This window comes from Lathyrus oleraceus, chromosome 5 (genome assembly GCF_024323335.1).
Source record: "Lathyrus oleraceus cultivar Zhongwan6 chromosome 5, CAAS_Psat_ZW6_1.0, whole genome shotgun sequence".
In the NCBI taxonomy this organism is placed as follows: domain Eukaryota; kingdom Viridiplantae; phylum Streptophyta; class Magnoliopsida; order Fabales; family Fabaceae; genus Lathyrus; species Lathyrus oleraceus.
This window is the reverse complement of record NC_066583.1, coordinates 481803050-481824095: the sequence shown is the minus strand read 5'-3', so window position 1 is coordinate 481824095 and position 21046 is coordinate 481803050. Positions and strand designations below refer to the sequence as shown.

The 21046-nt window shown below is 39.1% G+C and overlaps 1 non-coding gene across 1 annotated transcript; it reads right to left on the bottom strand.

Annotated features, from left to right (window-relative positions):
- Positions 1-19660: 19660 nt before the first annotated feature.
- On the bottom strand, positions 19661-19767 carry LOC127089093 (small nucleolar RNA R71). The gene has a single exon (XR_007790870.1). It is a non-coding gene; the product is annotated as a small nucleolar RNA R71 (small nucleolar RNA).
- Positions 19768-21046: the final 1279 nt, after the last annotated feature.

Genomic DNA, 21046 nt, shown 5'->3' with positions numbered 1-21046 from the left:
AGCCAAATGCATTTGGACGTGTGACTTTGCAAGGCAATAGCTTATGCACTAAGATTTCAAGTGAATTCCTCATTTGTACCTAAAAAAACATCTCTTCGAAAGTACCATTTAGAAAGTCCAAACATAAGCATATGGGTAATGGTTGGAAAGGTCTTTGTATAAGGAACAAATGTTATGTTGGACAAAAACTCATTTGAAGTGTGGAAATTTATGAATTTGGAGTTTAAAGTGCAAGGTGCAAGATATGTCAAGGCAAGGTTTCTAAAATTGGCCAACTTTCAAACCCTTCTGGTTTGATGATGCAAGCCTCAAATGAAAAAACCTCCAACATCAAAGTTGTAGATCTTTTAAAGACACTCAAAATGGACTTAAATTTGTCATCATTTTCATTTTTTATGAAAGAGTTATGGGCACTTGAAGATGGACTTTTTTGACATTTAATGCCTTTGGTCAAAAAGGACCTATAATGTCTTGCATTATCACATGTATTTCCTTTGAGATTATGAAGTTGTGTCCAACATAACATTTTAAGTAGACATCTTACGCATTCCAATGCATTTGATCCCACCCCAAAATCATAAAAAATGAATGAGTTATGTCCTTGGGAAGTTGACCCACAATTAGGGTTTCAGTCAAAATGACCTATAATGTATTGGAATGGAAGATGGCCATCCAAGCTTCAAATAAATTTTTGATGAACATGAAAGTTGTTCATATTGTCCTTAAGAACATTTTTAGTTTTGGGATCATCTCCATTTAACCAACACATAAAAAGTTAGGTCTCAGTGTATTTCAAAATAGTTAGATGAATTGACTGATCAACTTCTCAAGTCCACAACTCATATCTTGATGAATTGATGATTTAGGACACTCAAATAAGCTCAAATATGCAATAAATTATGAAATAAAGAACTTCCCTTGATTATATTTGACCATGGGCTGAGGTTGCTTCATGAGCAAGGCATTGTGGTGCACAGATGAATTAAGGTTTCTCTGAAGAACAAGATCTCAAACCCTTTGACTTGCTTTGATCAAAATGATGAATTGAGGTACTAGGGAGGCATATTTTATGGATGAGAGCTTTGGGAACCATTACCATGCTTGCTTTCATCTCCTCTTGACCATGTCTTTGTACCAATGATCTCCTTGAAGCTTTTGACCTTGTGATTGCTCAAGCTACAAACACAAGATGTTAGTGACATATTTTTGTGATTTTGGTTAGTAAATAAAATTAGAAAAGCAATGATATACAATTCAAGCATGCTTGGTGATCTCAAACCACTTCACAGAAGGTCCCACCCAAAGGCAAAGGGAACCAAGATGCTAGTGATCCTTGAGGCAATGCCAAATGCAATGTTATGATGCCATGAGGGATCTTAGGGAAAAAATTAGGGTCTTACAGGATACCCTTGTTTTTTTGTCTAAGACGCCCTTTCGGGTTTTCAACTTATTGGGTTCTCTTTTTTTAAGCGTAGTATTTTTTGACTTTATTCGTGTTCACAGGGGATATAAGATATTCACCATCCATGGTTGAGAGTATTAAGGTTCCTCCCGAGAAAACCTTCCTCACCACATATGTGCCCTCATAGTTAGGCATCCATTTGACCCTTGGATCGGTGTGAATCGGTAGAATCTTTCTCAAAACCAGGTCTCCTGTCTTGAGACTTTGAGGAAAAACCTTTTTGTCGAATTCCCTCTTGAGACGCTTTTGGTATATCTGGCCGTGGCAGATGGCTGCCAAGAGATTTTCATCAATGAGGTTTAGTTGATCAAGTATTGCTTGTACCCATTCAACTTCGTCGAGTTTGACATTGGTCAATATCCTCAAGGAGTGAATCTCTACTTCAACAGGCAGGACTGCGTCCATGCCATACACGAGAGAGAAGGGGGTTACCGCAGTGGAGGTATGTACTGAAGTACAATAGCCATACAAAGAAAACGGGAGCATCTCATGCCAATCTTTGTAGGTTTCCACCATCTTTTACATAATCTTCTTGATATTCTTATTGGCTGCCTCAACAACGCCAATCATCTTTGGTCGATAAGGTGATGAGTTGTGGTTCTCAATCTTGAAGTTCTTGCACAATTCTTTCATATTTTTGTTATTAAGGTTGTAACCATTATCGGTAATGATTTTGTTCGGGACCCCATAACGACATATGATATCTTTCTTCAAGAAACGAGCCACCACTTGCTTGGTGACATTCGCGTATTAGACTGCTTTCACCCACTTGATGAAATAGTCTATGACTACCAATATGAAACAGTGTCCATTTGAGGCAGTGAACTCGATACACCCAATCATGTCAATGCCCCACATGGTGAAAGGCCAAGGTGATTTTAAGACATTGAATGGCATTGGTGGCACGTGTATCTTGTCGGCAAAAATCTGGCATTTATGACATGTATGCACGTGGTGGTTGTAGTCAACCTCCTTAATATTTTCTTAACCATTGTATGTCCATTAGCATGCGTCCCAAAGGATCCTTCATGAATTTCCATTATAATCTGGTTTGCTTCGTGTTTGTTTATGCATCTGAGCAAGACCGAATCATAATTTCTCTTGTACAATACCCCTCCACTCAAAAAGAACTTGACCGAGAGCCTTCAAAGATATTTTTTATCAGTGGTGGATTCATTTTCTTGGTATTCCTAACTCTCAAAGTATCTCATGATATCATAAAACCAGGGATGGTGGTCATACTCGTCTTCGGCTGCCAAATGGTATGTTGGCTCATCCAAGTAGTCAATGTTGATAGATGGTGCTTCATTTTTCCACTTAACCTTAAACATGGATGATAGAGTAGCTAAAGCATTGGTCAACTAATTCTCCTCTCGAGGGATATGGATGAATGTGATCTCATCAAAATATATATTAACTTTAAGACACGCTCTTTGTACGGGATCAACTTGTGATCACATGCTTCCCAATCTCCTTTCACTTGGTTGATTACCAAGGTTGAGTCTTCATAGACTTCAAGGATTTTGACCCTTAGATCAATAGCTTCTTCAATATCGAAGATGCAAGCCTCATACTCTGCCATATTGTTGGTGCAACTGAAGCACAACCTCGTGGGGAAGGGTAGATGAAAACCAGTTGGGGATGTGATAATTGCCCTAATTTTATTGCCTTGAGTGTTAGAAGCTCCATTGAAAACGAGTGTCCATCGTGAGAAAAGCTTCTCGGGGACCCATACTACGTGCCAATTGACACTGGGTTCTAGAAAAAGTTCTCAGAGTCATGGATTTCCTTGATTGTTTTCCTCTTATGTCAATTTACTTGCCAAACATCAGCTCCTTCAAGGAAATCTATTCTAAGTGAGGTCTTCGTACCGACCCTCGTGAGAAAAGCTTCTCGGGGACCGATACTACGTTACCATCGTTCCTAACTGGCCAAAGGTTTAATGTTCTAGAAAGGTCCTTAGAGTCAAGGATTCTAATGAAGATAATGACGCTTACACCAAAAGCTTGACGATCATTCAATATCTTTAAAAGAATCTACCCTAAGTGAGGTTCTCGTATCGACCCTTATGAGAAAAGCTTCTCGGTGGCCCATACTACTGAACCTCTCATATCTCAAGCTTACTCTCTAAACTCGGGTAGAGAGTCTTTCCCACAAGTTTTTCTTGCAATTAATAGTATCCATTTTTTATTACCTCATCCTCATAGAAATCATGTCACAGACAAAATAAACATTAACATATACAAACTAAGAAATTAAAATAATAAAGATAAAGAATAAAAGAACAAAAGTAAAAGAGATAAACCCCCACACATGCAAAAAGAAAACCTAAACTAGGCTTGACTTATTTAGGGAAATCATGTCCCTAACAGACTCACCACCGGATTTTATTTATTTTTATATAAAGAGGAAAAGGATAATAGTCGATAAAACCATTTTAAAGAAAAAAGAAATATATAAGGACAAGGATTGGTCTCGCAATCAAATATGGGTTCGGAAGTCAGTTACGCAAGGGGAATGTATTATCACCCCTCACGTCCATGGTACTCCTTGGGAACCATTTAAGTTGTCTATGTACGTGTGTATTTATCTTTATGTTTTATCTTGTTATTAGAGAAAATGGGGAAAGAATGATATTGTTTTTTTTTATTATTGTGCTCGCCAAAGATTGGGACCCTTGTGCCTATGTATCATCCTCGGAGGATGAAGAATCAGAGCTCCGTAGTTCGAAGTAAAAAATGTTTTGGATTTGGTTGATTTTACCTTGAAAAAGGGTTTTAGGTGTGATGCCTCAAGGCTCAAAAATAAGGTTTGATGAGTTTATGGTTTTTGAAAAGAAATGTTTTTGGTTAGACTTGCACTAAAGACTATGGACGGAGGTGAATATTTCAAACAAACAAGCCAAGTGTCTTGTGTGCAAAATATTTAGAGTAAGGGTAGGAAAGTTCCATTCTAATTGTATTTTTATTGTGTTTTTGAGTTTGATTAGGAAAATTCCACTTGACGTTGGATAAAGCGTTTATTTCTTATTGATTTTGAAATGGTGATATACATGGATATTTATAAGATAACAAATGCAAGAAATAAAGGGTCTCATTGTAAGGTAGCTGTAGCGGGGTATTCGTTACCATTAGAGATATTGACTAAATCTAAGGTAAACCATACAAGTCGAGTCGCCACCGCACTTCTATTTATCCAAAGGAATGGTTAGAAAGCGAAAAAAAACCTAAAAGTTTTATCGAATAAAAAACTAGTAAAAATTTCAGAGATCGGGGTAAGGGGGTTGGTTATGCAATGGGAAGGTTTTAAGCACCCAAAACATCCTAGGTACTCCTAGGGAGCCCTTTCCATACTTGTTGTGAGGTTGGTGTTTTGTGAAAAATTATTTGTGCAAACATGATTGAAGAGATGAGAAGAGAATATACAAGCTTATTTACATTTTGTGTTTGGATGGATAAACCCATTGCCTACGTACCATCTTAAAAAAGATTAGGATCAAAACCTCGTAGTTCGGGGTAAAAATCTCAAAATGAGTTGGTGAATTGATTGGTCCAAAAGCCTTAAGGTCTTTTGTTATCCAAGGGACAAAACTCAACCTAAAACCACAAATCCACCATGTGAGGATAACTTCAACATGCTAGCGAGGGGTTAACCCTATAATAAGCATGGAAGACTCATTGTCCATCACTAAGGATATAGGTGAGTATTACATCTACCACAAGGATAACTCAAACCTAATGGTTAAGGGTTATGAAAAATTGGATTAAAAGAGTGGCCATTGAAATCACAAGAAGGTATTTGAATGAGTTATATTTACCAATGAAAAGTATATACAAAATATGGTCAAAGTTGATTTAAGGATTCAATTCAAAATAAGTGTTATGAAAAGAGTTTGAAAATCAAAAGCATAAGGCTTAGGTTTCTAATGTTTGAAAAGAAGTGTTAAATGTTTGCACAAAAAGTTTCGGCTTGGGTTAGAGTGGAGGGAAGAAGAAGAATGGCTAGAGTCCTAATCATACAAGAGATAAGGGATAGGAAACAAGACCACAAATGGAGTTCCTCTCTTGAGATCATATTGATGATCCAAGTAGCTCCCATCCTTTGGAATATGCAAGAAAAATAATAGTAAGCTGAAGCAACAATCAAACAAGTCTCCTAAGAGATCCTCAATGCATCTTGTATCTTCCACTTTGGATGAAGATGGCAATAATTCTTCAATCGGAGTTCTCATAGAATTCCCTAGCACAAGAGCACACACATCAAAAGTTTTATGAAACAAATCAAGAATGGACAAGAGTGAGTTTAGAGGTCTGGTCCTTCTAATCCATCTTCAACATTAGGGTCCTTTTACTCCAATTTGCATAGGGAATGTCCTAGAAACTAAGTCCATTTGTCCATTTTTTTGCATTTGGTCCACGACAATCAAAACAAAACACAAGCACAATAATATATACACAATTATGTGTCAAGTGAGCAAAAGGCAAATTGCATTAACATAAACATGTGCTCAAGTGAGCAAAAGGAAAAAACAAATGAATAATATGTACAAGAATAGTAAATTGCATAAAAGTAAAGAGCAAGAATTAAATGTTAATGGTTAATGGTTAGAGTTAGAGTTAGTGTGCCATAAGGCAATTTAGCGCTATGTTAAGCAATCGTAATTGAACTTATGTAGAAGTCACAACTATCTGAGGCCGGTCAATAATAACGTAGGCAACAACACAAGTTAGAAGTCTTGATTAGTGAACCAAGTTCCAACAACTTGCCATGCCAAAAAGAAGAAGAGAAATGATCTTGTATTGGTTTAAGTTCTTTGCAAGATTTAGAAGACAACCTATCCTTAATGCAAAGCCATTCACTTGATCATTTGATCAAGATGAATTAGATTTGAATCAAGGAAGATTAAACCTCCCTAATCAATGCTAACTTATCAACCTTTAACTCATTGATCAAAAGAAAAGAAGAAGAAGAAGAAGGAGATGGATAATGGAAATGAGGAACATAAGGTGCATTAAGTAAAATGGAATGTACCAATCCATAAATGTTGACCAAAGATAAGGAGAATCAAGGTCAAACTCTAAAAACAGAAGTGGGATGAAGATTGGAGGTCAAGAAATAAACCACATATTTTTGGCATTTTTAATATTTAAAAATAAACTTGAATTAAAATATTAAAGAAAGGTCAAACTTCAAATTCACTTCAAATCAACTTTAAAAAGTCCAAGTGAATTATCCCAAGTTCAACAAGGTCAAACAAAGTTTGACAAAAAAATTCAGCATTTTTAAAAGTCAGAAACTATTTTTAATCAATTCAAAATGAATAAAAATAACCTAATTGAACTAAAATCTCAAATAAATCTCAAATTAATTAATAAATTGATGAGAATATTTTTCATAGATCTATCATCATTCAAAGAGGTTGAGAAAATATTTTTGTATTTTTTTAATATAAAAAACTATTTAAAATGAATTAAAAATAACCAGAAAAGATAAAATTCACAAAAAATAATAAATGATAAAATAAAAGATATTAAAAATCATTTTTAAAAACTAGAATTAAAAAGAGAAATGATGCAATTGGTCCCATATTTTTTGGACCAATAATAAAAGAGATATGAATTTTTGAAATAAAAGGAAATAAAGAAAATAAAATCAGAAAAATGGAAAATAGCAAAAATCAGGAAGCGTTGGATGGATCCTCATTAATTGACGTGGAGGATCTGATGGTCATGAGATGCGCGCACCATAGTCCAAGGTCAATGAGAAACACAAGGAATTAAATAAAGTCATAACATACAAGCGTGAAGATTAAATCTGGAGATTGAGATCAATGGTCCACATTGAATCTGGAAATGAGACGGTGGCCAGCGCCACCGTCTTCTCCGGTGAGCTCCGGCGAAGGCCAAAAAACACAGAGGTTCAAATGCTCACTAAAATGGACGATCCAGGCACCGTTCGAAAGGTGAAGTGATGTACATCACTCCTATACCACTCACTTCCACTCTAGATTCCTATTAAGGGAGAAATCAGAGATGGAAGCTTGATGGTGTTCATCATGAACTTGCTTGGTTTCAAAAATTAAGCATACAACAATGATGCCTCTATAGAGAGGACTTCAGACAACACAATATCAAGGCCAATAGATCAAAGAACAAAGAGATTCGAAGCAAAAACCAGTTGATCTACACCTTTGGATTATGAAGATTTGAGCCTCTTTCCTTGGTTCCTTTTGCAAAACAGAACTTCAATGGATCAAATGATGAAGGTTTAGGAACTTTAGATCTGGAAATTCAACCAAATGCAATGGAATTTCAGATCTGAATTTTTGAAGAAAGATGAACTTAGTTCCTTTGGTATGGTTGATGATTCACTCTTGCAGCATTTCAGGCGTCCTTAGGTTAGTGAATTATGAAGCATAACACATGTATTTATAGCTGGAAATGGCTGAGCAAGTGAGTTTACTCGTGTGCATGGCAAATGGATTTCTCCTTGCATGGGCTTATGTGATCATGTGGAAGGCCCAAACTCAATTGCATTTGCATGCTGATGATCAAACAAATTGAAATGGACGTGCAGTTTGCAAGGCATTCGCTTGTGTATGGAAATTTAACATGAAATGCATAATTGGTCACAAAACTTCACCTCTTCGAAAATGCCACTTGAAAAATTGAAACATAGGCATGTGAGTAATGGTTGGAAAGGTCTTACCATGAGGAACAAATGTTATGTTGAACAAAAACTCATTTGGATTGTGGAAATTTATGAAAACGGGCCATGAAGTTCAATGCACAAAATATGCCTTTGAGAAATTTGTCAAAATGAACCAACTTTAAGCCCTTCTATTTTGATGATGCAAGCTTCAAATGTAGAACCCTCCAACATAAACGTTGTAGATATTTTCAAGACAATCAATTTGGACTTAAATTTTGCATCATTTGGATTTTTTATGAAGAAGTTATGGGCACTTGAAGTTGGACTTTTTTTCCATTTCAATGCATTTGGCCCAAAGTGACCTATAATGTTTTGCATTATCACATGTATTTCTTTTGAGATTTTGAAATTTTTCTAAACATAACATTTGAATTATACACAATAATATTTCTAATGCATTTGGTTCCACCCCAAAATCATAAAAAATGAATGAGTTACGTTCTTGGGAAGTTGACCCAAAATTAGGGTTTCAGTCAAAATGACCTATAATGTCTTGGAATGGATGATGATCTTCCAAGATTCAAATTGATTTTTGATGAACATGAAAGTTGTTAATATTGTTCTTAAGATCATTTTTTCTCTTGGTATCATCTCCATTTGACCAACCCATAAAAAGTTAGGTCTTAGTGCATTTCGAAATAGTCAGATGAATTGACTGATCAACTTCTCAAGTCCACAACCCATATCTTGATGAATTGATGATTGAGGACACTCAAATAAGTTCAAATATGCATGAAATGATGAACTAAAGAACTTACCTTGATTTTATTTGACCATGGGCTGAGGTTGCTTCATGAGCAAGGCATTGTTGATGATTAGATGAATTAGGGTTTCCTTGGGAAACAAACCTCAAATCCTTTGACTTGCTTTGATCAAACATGATGAATTGAAATACTAGGGAGGCATATTTGATGGATGAGCTTTGGGAATAATTTCCATGCTTGCTTTCATCTTCTCTTAATCTTATCATTGCACAAAGGATCTCCTAGGAGCTTTTAGACCTTGTGATTGCTCAAGCTACAAACAAGAAATGCTAGTGACATATTTTTGTGCTTTTGGTTAGTAAATAAAAATGAGAAAAGAAATGATATATAATTCAAGAATGGTAGGTGATCTCAAACCACTCACAAGGGATCCCACCCAAAGGCAAAGGGAACCAAGATGTTTATGATCCTTGAGGCTATGCAAATGCAATGTTATGATGCCATGAGGGATCTTAGGGCCAAAATTGGGGTCTTACAGATGCCCCTATTTAAGGTCATTCTAGCCAGAGAAGTGAAGGTTAAAATCTTCGTCTCGACGAGGTAGAATGGGCTTAAATAATAACAAAGAGACGAATTTTGGTCCCTAAGAGACCTCATGATGCAAATGTATGCATGCAAAAAGGTAATACTCTGTGGAGATATGTGCCCACAAAGAGGGAAAGAAATCAGGAGAAAGCAACAATCCAATATGAGTAACACACTCAATGGGACAGAGACTCTGAGACTCTTATGGGGATAGAAAGGGGATAAATTGTGTGAGCAGGGCACGACTCAAAGCTTAAGGAGCAGAAATCCAAAAGAATAAATCAATGGAGAGACCCGAGCTGACTCAAAGGAGCATGTATTGGGGAATATGCCAATACAACGGAATTATCCACCCAGGACACATCGGATAAAAATCCGGACTCAGATAGGGGAGAATCCACTAACGGACCTCATTGGGGAGACATCCAAACAGGATTCCTCTAGGGGGAAGCAACAGGACGAGGTATTACCGGTTACTGGGTAATAAGCTCAAAGAGACATATGATCCGAACACCGGTATAAGGGTGAAAGAACAACATGCTCGGGGAGAATGAATATCTAAGACCAGTATAAAGGTGAGAGATATTAAACATCCGAATTCATTTGAGGAAAACCTAAAAAGGTATATTTCAACTCAGGAAAAACTGACTCCATAGGGGGACCAAAAGTCATAATAGGGAGCAGAGGGGAAGGAACACCAGGGATACCGGTTACTGGGCATATAGTAGGTGACCGACCAGGGCATGAATTGGGGAATATTCCCAAGACACTCATCATCCAAAAGAGGGCTAACAGCAAACTCAACTACATGATGGGCATTCGACTCCGCAAAGGGGATACGAATCTTACTCGACTGGGGAAGAACAAAGACTTCGACAGAAGAGCACATGACATATATTATCTATTACCGTCAGAACATAGATAACATACTCGCATGGAAGATTATCCTCAACTGGTTACTGGGTTAATAAAGGATAAATCGACCGAAAAGAAAGGACACAGGGATACCGAAAACCAGGTATAAAATAATGACCAATCGAGGGGAGACACGATCATTACCGACAAACGGCAAATGAAAGATGACTTGCCTGGGATACATTGACACAGGCAATAATCCGGGAGATATACTCAAAAGGGGTGAAGGACTATCAATACCAAATATTGGATAATGATAACCGTCAAGGAGGGGATTACACCTACCAAATTTTGGGTAGGAAACCACGGAAAAGTAATCGTTATCGGTTAGGATGAACAAAAGGTTAACTCTGCCAAGGGGGATAAATAAAGGATAATCTCCGAAAGCCAAATCTAGGAACAAACTAGAGATGCATAATGAAACAAGACGCATCCCTATGAGGATATAACTCAATGGGGGGGTTCCATCCCAATATACATGTTGGAAGGAAACAGAAACAACCATCATCCACGAGGACATAACTCGGTGGGGAATATGGAAGAAAGGATAAACATTTTCTGCTTATAGAGCTGACTCTTCATGGAGAGATCAGACGCAAACCATCTGCTTGGGAAATATATTATCGTCTAGCAGAAGATATCAAACAAAGATATATGGCAAAGGATGCGTCAAAATATCAGAATGTTAAAACTATGCATATATGTATGGTTTATGTATGATGAATGCTGACAAACAGACATTTCTAACACAAACAGGTCCATTGATCGATTGAATAAACATTTGGTACTACATCTCAAGAGAGAAAGCCAGGCTCAAAGGAGAACACCCTATCTGTCGGGGATCAGGAACAAAGATCTCTGCAGGGGAATGAACAACAACCAATCCAACTGGGAACAGGATCACGACTCAGATAAGTTTCGCTGGGGAAGCCACTCCGCTGAGGAAATTATCAAAGGGGTGATGGATCTTCGCGTGGATACAACCACCAATTAGAAGCTTCCAAGGGTCATCCAAACCAAGAGCTCACACCTGTTGAGGAGGAGGGAGGCTGAAATGCCTTTACCAAACACTCTGATCGGGAGGAAAAACACAGAAGGCTCCAGAGGAAAAGGATATAAACACGCCAGGAATATGAACAAATGTCCTACCCTGTTGAGAATCGTACCGTCCTCGGGAGAGAACTGAAGACATCCCGATATCCTTTCGTCATTGTGAATGTTCACTTTGTTTAAAAACAAGTTATGAAAAGTTTGTTTTGTTTAAAAACACTGATATTCCTCAATTAAAACATGCAAAACATTTGTTGAATAGGAACAAATAAGAGTGTAAATAATTGGATAAAGGCTCAAATTCATTTGATGGAATGGTAGTATGCAAATGGCAAGACTCCATAGATCTTTACAAATTTGAAATTGGTGATATATATTGGAAAAAGGCTACATTGAACATAATGACCATTTCTCCACCAATTCTGAATCCGATGTATTTGAAGCTTCGGTTGATGATGACTGAGCGAGAATCTCGGACGGATGACAGTTTGTAGAACGCAGTCTTGTCAGGATCCAGTTACTTGCCAAATCCCTAATTTTTTCCTAGATTGCCCCAGGGTGAGGTACACAGTCTAGCGGGATACATATTCATTTTTTATGTCTCTAACTTTTGCCTGGATCGCCCTTTCGGGTTTTCAATCCACCGAGACGCTCATTTTTGCCTAAGTCGCCCTTTCGGGTTTTCAACTTAGCGAGCTATTCTGTTTTTATTTTTAGGCGAAGTATTTCTTGACTGCATCTGAATTCACAGGAAGAGTGAAGTCCTCCCCATCCATAGTTGTAAGTATCAAAGCACCGCCTGAAAAGGCTCTCTTGACAACATATGGACCTTTATAGTTTGGAGTCCACTTGCCCCTAGAATCGGGCGCGAAAGACAAGACTTTCTTGAGCACAAGGTCACCCTCTCGGAACACACGAGGCTTGACCTTCTTATCAAAGGCTTTCTTCATCCTTTGCTGGTATAATTGACCATGGCACACGACAATCAATCTCTTCTCTTCGATCAAATTCAGTTGGTCATAACGACTCTGAATCCATTCAGCATCAGTCAACTTGGCTTCCATCAAGACTCTCATTGATGGGATCTCCACCTCTACTGGGAGTACAACCTCCATGCCGTAAACAAGAGAGAAAGGGGTTTCCCCTGTTGAAGTGCGGGCAGATGTACGATATCCATGCAAAGCAAATGGCAGCATCTCATGCCAATCTTTGTACGTGTAACACCCCAAAATTTTCCCTCCTTATTCATGCATTCATTTTTAGGTCATTTAACATTTCATATTGCATTTCATCGTGTCAATCAGGATGAGATCCAAGAAGCTTGAACATCATCCAAAGCACTTTGTAGGTTCCATCCAGGTGATCAGTCAACACAAGGGAAAAACTTGAGTTACTTCCAACAGGTTCAAATGGGGTCTGTTCATCTTTCAGAACGCTAATCTTGAAGGAGCCAAAATCTGTCCCTGAGCTGTCATGCTCGCTAGGCGAGCAGAATGGTTCGCTTAGCGAAAGGAAGTGTCATGCTCGCTAGGCGAAGCCCACACATTTTCAGAATACAACAGAAAGTTTTGGGCTTGAGTTGCCTTCATTTTGAGCCCACAAAGTCAAGTTATAAATTCAGAGTTTCATTGAGCCAAACCCCATTCTATGCTATTCCTATTATCAGAGAGAGAGAAAGAACAGTACTGACAAAATTCAGAGCAGCCTCCGGAGACCTACGAACTAATCTGCGGCAACCTCTAGACAACTCTAAAAAGTTCACTCTGACTCACACACTTTTTCACCTCCATCTCACGCAAACCCTAACATTACTTTGCAAACCCAGCCGTGCCACTCGATTTCAATCGATCTCTCCATTCATATTTGCCCTATTCTCATTACTCTATGCTTTCAATTTGAATGCTCTGAATGTATGAGGTATTATCGTGAGGTTTTGCCCACGGGTTTAGATGTGCATGAATGTATAAGACAATACCGTGAATGTTTAATCATTTCGTTTCTCATGGATACCATAGGGTTTGGGTTGCCGAGATCGGACTGTTATCAATGAAGAACCCAAAACCCGCAGGCGTTCTCTAGCCGCTTCGCTAAGCCTTCGCTAGGCGAGGCAGTAGCGAGCGTGGCAGTAGTTGTTTTTCTGTTTGCTCTAATCTGTTTTGTGTTTGTCATGGCATTGTTTTCTCCTATTACTCTAACCTGTTTGTTGAGTTTTTGTGAGGGCTCACATGACTCTTGCAGGGATAGCTTGCTTGGTGTTCCCTTTTATTTGTGGGATACCACCTGAAGGTTTATTCCGATTACCTGTACTGACTGGCTTTCTTTGATGGTGTTAGCTTGGGAGGATCTCTGGGTTTCTTGTTTTCTTTATTTGATGTTACTTCAGATCTTTATCCGTGCGGTAAACCTCTCGATCCCTTTACATTTTTCCCGCATTTTACTGCTTTCTTAGCTGGAAGACCTCGATAGGAGGCAATGTCTTTGTGTGTTTACTTTTGTGCCTAAAGACCTCCAAAAGAGGCATCAGTGCTAAAGACCTCCACGGAGAGGCAATTGACGGATAAAAGGGATTAGTAATCAATCCCCCGTTATTCAGTGCGCCGTTCTTTAAGATCACACTACGTGTCGATGCTTCAGAACAAAAGCCCAAGATCTTTTGTCCGGTCAGTCAGTGGAGAGGGTTCCACCTTTCTGAACCCCCACGCCTTGTCATGAGCTCACCTTGTCCAGGGTTAAGAGCTATAAGGTCTTATCCTAATTACCCTTTTGATCTGCTCACCCTGACGGTCAATGTCAGTAGTTAAGAGCCCGTTTGATTACCTTCCCATGGCTTGTTTGTCGAGGTTGATATGACCCATCTTGACTAAAGCCCTACCTCTGTATGTTTGAGCCCCCTTGTTGGCATGTTTACTTTATGCATGTTTGTTTTGTGATCGTACCCCCATCAGTTTGCTAGGCTTCGTATAGTCTCCTGTTTGCATGTTCATTAAGGTAGCGCGGTTCCTTCGTCTAGGACTGCCTTTTGCATAAGCATCCCTAAAACACCAACAACTTATTTATTTTTCTTCTCCTAAGAACACGTTAACTCCTTCTACTACAGGCGAGTAAGTCTCCAAAGGTCGAGCATCTGGTAGATTGCGTAGTAACGTCGTTCACCCCAAAACACAACCCTTAACCCGTAGTTAGCCGAACTACGGCTTGCTCTGATTCTCATTCCAGATGAGATACATAGGCATAAGACGCGATGTCTTAGCGAGCACACTCCTCTTTAACCCATAGGTAGCCGAGCTACGAAGACTCTGATTCTCATATTCAGATGAGATACGTATACAGTGGATGCGACATCCGTGCGAGTCATTTTCTTTTAACCCTCTTTTAGTAAATAGTACATTAGATAAACACACACCCTTTAGACAAGAACAACAAAAGTGGATCCCGTAGAGTACTACGGTTGCGTAGGGGTGCTAATACCTTCCCTTCGCATAATCGGCTCCCGAACCCGAGATTTGGTTGCGAGACCTTGTCTTTTCCTTTCCTTTTTCCAGGTTTACTTCAAGCGTTTCCTTTCCCTCCTTTGGGATAAATAACGCACGGTGGCGACTCTTCTGTCATTTCTTTCTCGCCGGTTGTTTTTTCGCATCTCCTTTTTTCAGGTTGCGACAGCTGGCGACTCTGCTGGGGACATATTTTCCCTAGTGGGCCTCTCCTAGCTTTTGTTTGTTTATTGTCTATTGTGTGTTATTTATTTATTACTTTGCATACTTATCTGCTTGCATTGCATCCTATGTGCGCTTTACTGTTTCATGCATACTGTGCTGGTTGTGTATCTGTTTCACTGTTGGGTGGGATGTTCTATGAGAGGTAAAAGGCCCAATACACAGGCTACGAGTGAACTTTAGGACACCTAAGAATAGAGTGATTCATGGGAAGCGGGTGGTATGGCGCCACTTAGCGGAACATGGTATCAGGAGCAGTTCAGATTCTGATAGGGTATTATCGTTGCATACATCTGGTGTGCATATGATGATATTCTTGAAAGGATTGTTTATCCTGCATTTCTCTTGACCTTACCCTGACCTAGACTACACCCGCGAGTGGGGCGGGAAAGAATCATTTACAGATACTGATGGTGACTTGTTCTGTTGGTGACTATTGTTCGGTTCTTGTTGGTGACCGTTGGTTCTGAAGTATGGGTTCTGAGTTGATGACTGTGTTCTATGGTTCCCTGTTCCGAATTCATGCCGAAGTGCTGATCCTGTATTATATTCCTGAGTAGGTTTCTCTCTAGGCAGTGCAACCTGACAAATGTTCAAGCGGATCCAGTAATCCTGATTGACATGCCATTGCATTGCATAACATCATCTGCATCCAACATCTCATGCTTATTCATTTGCAGGGTATTCCCTTTTAAGGGGGGTGCCTTGAAAATTGAATAAGCAGTGCATCGCATACCATGCATACTAACCCTTGTCTGTTTTGCAGGTGTCACCGCAGTGTCTAATGTTTGTTCCCTGTTTCAGGCATTATTGGTCCCAAGCGAGTCCACAGGTACCCGACAAAGGAAAACCGTCCGCAACTAGCGATGGACCAGGTACAGAAAGAGCTGGCTGATATGCGTGAAAGGATGGACCAGTTAATGACATTGATGGCTGGTATGGCAAAAGGCCAGGAAAAACTGAGGGAATTGGTTGAGCAACCGAGGCCCGATCCAGAGGTGGAGATACCAAACGCTGAGGGAAACGCTGATAACCCTGTGAACACTGGTAACGCCAATGCTGATGGAAACCCGGGTAATGTTGGCAATACGGGGAATGTTGGAAATGGTATTGGCGGAAGGTACAATGTGAATCAAGGAATTCAGATTAACGGGCGCCCCGTTACTGAAGATTATCAGTATGATCAATTCTCTATGCACGACGAAGCTCACGCGACCACTCGCCGTATGGATGAGCTTGCTGAGAAGCTCAAATATTTGGAGTCTCAAAATTCCTTAGGTTTTGATGTCACAAATCTTGGTATGGTTCAGGGAGTAAGGATTCCTCACAAGTTCAAACCCCATACTTTTGAGAAATACAATGGGGCTTCTTGCCCATGCACTCATCTCCAATCTTATTTGGGAAGGTTGGGAGCTCACACGGAAGATGAAAAGTTGTAGATGTACTATTTTGAAGACAGTCTAACTGGAGCTTCTCGTGAATGGTATTCTCATTTGTCTCGTACTACCATCAAGAGTTGGAAAGACTTGGCAGAGGCTTTTGTCAAGCAATATCAATACAACTTGGACATGGCTCCAAATCGGACCTTGTTGCAAGGAATGTCTCAGACTTCCAAGGAGACCTTTAGAGAATATGCTCAGCATTGGAGACAAATTGCTGCATCCGTCCAACCCCCTATGTCTGAAAGGGAGATGGCGGACATGTTCATGAACACTCTTCAAGGCAATTATATTGAGAGATTGGATGCTTGCCCGTCAATCAGCTTTGTAGAGATAGTAATTGCTGGAGAAAGAATCGAGAGCCTGTTGAAGATGGGCCGAATTCAAGACAACAGTGCTTCCGGCTCATCAGGTCCTAAGAAATCGTTTGCTGGTAACGGTCAGCGAAGGAGAGAAGGCGAGACAAGCGTTGTGTATGCCGGCAGAGGTAGGGGCAGAGGACGCCCTAATTATTATCAAGATCAAGTGGCCGTAGTCACTATTCCAACACCTACTCCTCAACAACATCCCAGGTACAACAATCAACAACAAGGAGGTAATCCGGGTCAGCAGATAATTTGCCTAGAGGTTATGATGTCAACGCCAGATGTGCTTTTCACTCCAACGCAATGATAACACGAAATAATATCACATTTTTTGGACTTGATTTAATTAAATTATATTATCATTTGATTCGATTTATTTTATATTATTCGATATTACTTGGTATTTTTCTTCTATTTATTTCAGGTAACATTATTTGAAGCATACGTGAAAAAGAAAGAAAAGGGGGTGCAAAAAGAGGATTCTCTAGGAAAAGCATTCCACTAAAGCCCAACTCACAACTACAAAGGAGAAACGCTGTGATGCTGTGACGACCGCCACACAAGGTGTGACGAGCGTCACACCCCTCTGCTCAGTGTTACGAGTGTAACACATGGTGTGACGGGCATCACACCCCCACTCCTATTTTTTTGGCTTTGACGCGTAACAGAAGCACATTCTCTCCTATTCTTCCTCTGACTCGTTGACACGCTAGAAAACCTACTGAAGAGACTTTGGAAGAAACGGTTACTTTATGGATGAATATAAATAGACCCAATTGTGGAACCCTGGGGCTCCTCTCTTCTCTTCTTTTTTTCCGCCGTGCAAGTTTTTACAGCAATATATTTTCCCAGCATTTTTATTTCCTGAGCATTTTATTTTCTTTTCTTTGTTAGCTTAATTTTTTAGGCATTCAATTAATTTTCTCACAATAGTTTCTACACCGGAAACTACTGTGTAAATTTTACTGGATCTAACCTTACGTTAGATCATAGTATTTTACTTCTTCATTTTTATTTTCCTGTCCGATCGAAGATTGTGAAGAACAAATCCAACCGGTTTGTGGTGGAGTATTCGAGCATTGAAGCTAGGGAATAACCAAGATTTCTATTAATTTTATAGGTTCATTAATCTATTGTTTTAATTTATATATGCTCTGTACTACTATTTATCTATACTGTTTGTCTGATATGGCTGTATTTAAGCATAGTTATTGTTTAGGCTTGTTTAGCATGTCCGGCTAAATAAACTTAGATATCGGTATGTAAAGTAAGCGGAATAAAGGAATCAAAACTAAGTTGGTTTAAATTTATTGAAAAAAAAATATAGTCACTCTTTTTATGGTCTCAATTTACAGAGTTAACACCAAAGTTTTTGCACGAGAGTAAAAAACATAAATAAGTTAAAATCAATAGAACGACGGTTTGAGCTTTTAACTGGACAGTGTAAATTGAACACTAAGTTTAAATCAGGGCGAAAGCAATTTTTAGAGTTAATTAAATTCTAATCATTTTCAAAAAGTATTTTTAAAGGTTAAATGTGAGGACGAGAGTTAAGCATTTAAGTTAATCATATAATCCAAGTCAACAGAGCGAGAGTTTGAGACGAGGGCGTTTAAATGGTTAGTATTTTCTTAAAAAGAGTTTCTATAGATTCCATTGCTTTCGAAAAGTGATTTTAGATTTAACTAAATAGTGAGAGCGTACGTTAATATAAAGTCATAGTCTGATTCAACAGAGCGAGAGTTTGAGAAAAGACTTTTAATCAATAGCGTCTACTGAAAAGACTTATTTTAAAACTAAGAAACCAACGAAGACTTGATTCCCTAATTACGACGAACTACATACCGATATCCGTGTTATTTGATATTTAATCTAGATCCAATTTTAGTTTTACTTTTCCCCCTAATCATCAAAGTATCACCCGCCTTAGCTTTACGAAGTAACCTTAGAAAAACGGTATATCGATTCATTAAGTCCCTGTGGGATCGATATCTTTTAAAACTACGCGATTAGACTGTGCACTTGTAGTTAATACCCCAATAGACTCATAAAGTCGCGATCAAGCTTTTGGCGCCGTTGTCGGGGACTTTTATTTAGTCGATATCGTAACTCTTCTGTTACGCTGTAGAGACTAAGGCATTTTTTATTTTTCCTTCTTTTTTCGTTGATTTGTATGCCACACACTCGCTCACAAGGCAAACCGTACTACTTACGAATCAACGACGTTGAACGATATCTTCGAGTCTTACGACGAATTCGGAAGTATCGTGCTGCAAACAATCTTCCTCCAATCAAAATTCCTGATCTCAAAAATCTCTTTCCTTCGCCGATACCCGAGATGGCAGAACCAGCTCGTGCTCTTCGAGATTACGCTGCTCCATCGCAAGATGAGCCGCATTCGAGTATTGCTCCACCCGCAATCGAAGCAAACAACTTCGAACTTAAACCTTCGCTGTTGCAGGCAGTGCAACATAATCAATTTTCTGGAAATCCCACCGAGGATCCAAACCTTCATTTATCCGTATTTGTCCAATACGCTGATACTGTTAAAGCTAATGGTGTCACTTCAGAGGCAATTCGACTTCGTCTCTTTCCTTTCTCGTTAAGAGATAAAGCTAGAAGATGGCTTCAGTCTCTTCCTTCCAACTCAGTCACCACATGGAATGAGTTGAAGAAAGTCTTTCTTGCTCGATATTTTCCTCCAAGCAAAACAACTATGTTAAGAGCCCAGATAAATGGATTTAAGCAAAAAGATAACGAGTCTCTTTTCGAAGCATGGGAAAGATACAAAGACATGATGAGACTTTGTCCACACCATGGTTTAGAGGACTGGTTAGTAATTCATACCTTCTATAATGGTCTCTTATACAACACAAGGTTAACAATAGACGTCGCCGCCGGTGGTGCGCTTATGGATAAACCTTACACCGATGCTTATCAACTTATCGAGAGCATGGCCCAAAATCATTATCAGTGGGGAAGCGACCGAACAATGGTAGAAAAACCTCAAACAAAAGGGGGCATGTACGAGATAAGTAGCCTTGATCATGTTAATGCAAAAGTGGATGCTCTTGCCCAGAAAATCGAAAGTTTAAATGTATCACCTCCAGCCACCATGGTTGCCGTAACTCAAAATTGCGAAGTCTGTGGAATTCAAGATCACACTCCTACAGATTGTCAACTCCTAACAGGAATTCAAGCAGAGCAAGTGAACTATGCTCAAGGAAATCCCTACTCGCATACCTATAACTCAAACTGGAAGAACCATCCTGTAATTCTGGTGTAGTCAGATTTCAGATGTTCTACTCCAAGACATGACATCTGATCCAACATTGTAACTAATACTGCAAGACAGTTATTAAACCCTGTACTGATATGCACACGTTCATAGATGTCACGACATCTGCTTCTATATCACCCTAGAATGGAGGAACACCTAGTTCTGTCCATCTAGTGCAAACACACAGTAGAGATCAAACATAGCCCTTATGTTTATTTATCCTGCCCAGTTATCAGCATGATGTCTCAACATTGGTTTGAACATCACTTGTCCCAACATTACAGATGAGTGAACTGTAACAGATCAACCAGTCCATCAATATCAACAGTCAATGGTGAATGACATAACATTCTGTTTTACATTCAGACAGCAGGCTATGTGTCATATCTGTTATTCCCTTCATAAACAGACTAAAACCAGACTGAGTTATAACAGACAAAATATAGTGTGCAGAAGGTAAAAACACAAGCAATTGTTAACCCAGTTTGGTGCAACTCACCTACGTCTGGGGGCATACCAAGCCAGGAAGAAGATCCACTATCAGCAGTATTAATTCAGAGTTAAACTACCCCGTTTACAACTCTTCACTTAATCCCTACCCAATGCAATCTATACCTAGGAACTCCTAGATAGAAACCTCCAGTTTCCATTCCTATCACTACAAATACAATGTAATGTTGAAACACCTTGAACTTGCTTCACAGCTTCATTCAAGAACATAATCACTCTTGCCTACAGGCTTTGAGTTACAAATACTCTCAGCTTTTACCACTGAGAAACACATGGTAACCTTCCCACAGATTGGGAGGTTTACCTCACACA